Here is a 2697-nt window from a genome sequence, read left to right on the forward strand (position 1 = left end):
GTTTGAAAAAACTAAGAAAACAGACAAATATCTGGCTATTAAGAAAAAGCAAACAAACAAAGAAAAACCAAAAAAAACAAAAACAAACAAACAAAAAGAAACAACTGAGAGGAAGCCAGATAAAAACATCATTCTGAGAATCAGAGATTGTTTTTAATTACAAAAGATTTCTCTATATCACTCAATTCTTCACCCTCTCAATACAACAAAACTATTAACAATTGATTCACATATACCAATGTCTATGGAAGAACTTAGGAAAACTGTCCAAGCATTCCTCCAAGTTTTACACTTCCTTCCCGAACATCAGTTGATCAGCACTCAAGAACTATGGGGGGACTGCTGAGCTTGCGCTCTAGAGCCCGCTAGCCACAACTACTGAGCTCACGTGCCACAACTACTGAAGCCCACGCGCCTAGAGCCGGTGCTCCACAACAAGAGAAGCCACCGCAATGAGAAGCCCGTGCACCGCAGCGAAGAGTAGACCCCACTCGCTGCAACTAGAGAAAGCCCGTGCGCAGCAACGAAGACCCAACGCAGCCAAGAATAAATTTTAAAATGTATTAAAAAAAAAAAAGAAAAGAACTATGGGGAGTGGGGGTGGGTGGCTGAGGCTGAGCTCTCCTGCTATTCGTTATAGGGATGGCCATGTTGGTCTCTGATCATTATATGCAGCTGTTCCTTTTTTCCTCCTGAAATAATGGGTATTGATTAACAAACCACCAAACTGGCCAGATTTCAGTGTTCTTCCCCTCTCCTCCCTGGCATCTGTGTTCAGCTGTAGTAAGCAGAGCTCCAACAGCTACTGTGTCCGATGTACAGAGAGCAAAAGATTTCCATGGGCAAAGGGCAAAAGAATATTCTAATGAGAAAGGGTTAATCATCCTTTGTAAAATAGAATCACTGAGCTAAGTGATATTGCTAAAAGCTTTAGTCCTTCACATACAATAAATACTAAAGTATATAACATAAGATTACATCAGTTTATCTTATTATCAGACAGAGTGGCCGCTAAGAAAGGGGAAAGACACACCTCACTGCACTTTCAAAGGGAATTCCTTTCCAAGTAAATGAAAACAATATGGTCAATTAACTTCCTCAAAGGACTTTCAGAACTCAGCTCCATTTCCGGTCTTTGTCAAGCTGGTTGTGTACTTTGTGTTCCCAGCTTTCCCTAAAAAAGGAGAACGTAGTTTGGTTGAAAGCATTTCTTAAACGCTAATGAATTCATTAATGTAAGAAACTCTCCTGTGCTCTCTACTTTCTTATGAATTACCTAAAGTTATTACCTAAAACCAAGTAGAAACATATCCCCCATACAATTTTTCTATGTTTGGTCTGGCTCTTTCATCATGCCCTATGAGTAATTATTATTTACTCTCCGTTTTGTTCCAAAAATGATTTAAGGGAAAATCCTATGAGTAAGCCTCACATTAATAAAACCTTTTGTAAACTGGCTCTACGTAAAAACTGATAGCAATTGTACGGGAGGCTTTAAGATTCAATGTAGTGATAATGTTCAACTAAGAAAATGACAGTGTAATGCTTTTTAAAAGCACTTATTCTGTAGGTGATGTAACCACCAAAATGCTACTGATACATACATATATATATATATATATATATAAAACAAACTGCCATATATGTGTGTGTATAAAAATCTTTCTCATTTGCTTTTTTTCCCTTTCTCTAGACCAGAATGATACCTCTAGACTAGCACAGGGTCCCCCTAACTAGTCATGCTACTTCCAGCTTTCCCCCTTGCAATTCAACCAGCACAGTGCTGTCAGATTAACCTGCTAAAGTGTACCTTTGCACGTGTCACCCTTCAAGCTCAGAACTGTTCCTCAGCTCCCCAACGTAATAAAAACCCACCAACTCCTGAGCCTGGCACCCAAGAGTCTCTTTTTCCTCGTCATTTTCTGGCTCTCCTCTGTTCTACAAGTGCTTTGTTTCAGCTTAATTAGGCTAGTTATCACTCCTCAAGCCACCTTGCTCTCATCATGCCCCCTCTCCATAATGCCCTTGTCTCCTTTGCAATCACAATCCTAATAACTTTTCAAAGCCCTGATCCAGTACTGTCTCTGTAAAGCTCTAACCAAAAAGTTTCAGCAATATCTATCTGCCTCCACATGCTCCTAACACATTCCTCAGCCACCCACCTGTCAGATATCAGGCATGACCTGATATAGTTATTCATCTTTCTATAGCCCGATGTGTTCTTTCTCCTCAACCAGCCTAAGTCACTTTAGGCAACTAATCGCCACACATCTGTTTGTACAAAGACGGAACTGAATACATGCTTCATAATGAGAATGGTAACCTAACAGACTTCAGTGTGTTCAACTACAGATGGGCCATGTCCTGGAGGAAACAAGGCAAAGGTGAAGCATCTTTAAGAAGTGAATTTCACTTAGGTAATTTACAATGTTCTCTTTAAAATGAAATCAAAATAATATGGAGCAGATTGTAATCTTAGATGAATGTTAAAGACAAAATTAAAAAATAAAACAGGTAACGTCAAAAAGTTTCTAGTCCTCAGCGGTTCACTTTGGGCGATGCTTTCAGGTCATTCTCCGCCTTCCAAGGGTGAGTTCGTGTTCTTTTTTTTTTTTTTGCGGTACGCGGGCCTCTCACTGCTGTGGCCCCTCCCATTGGGGAGCACAGGCTCCAGACGCGCAGGCTCAGCGGCGCGGC

This window comes from Lipotes vexillifer, unplaced genomic scaffold (genome assembly GCF_000442215.2).
Source record: "Lipotes vexillifer unplaced genomic scaffold, Lipotes_vexillifer_v1.1 scaffold863, whole genome shotgun sequence".
NCBI lineage: Eukaryota > Metazoa > Chordata > Mammalia > Artiodactyla > Lipotidae > Lipotes > Lipotes vexillifer.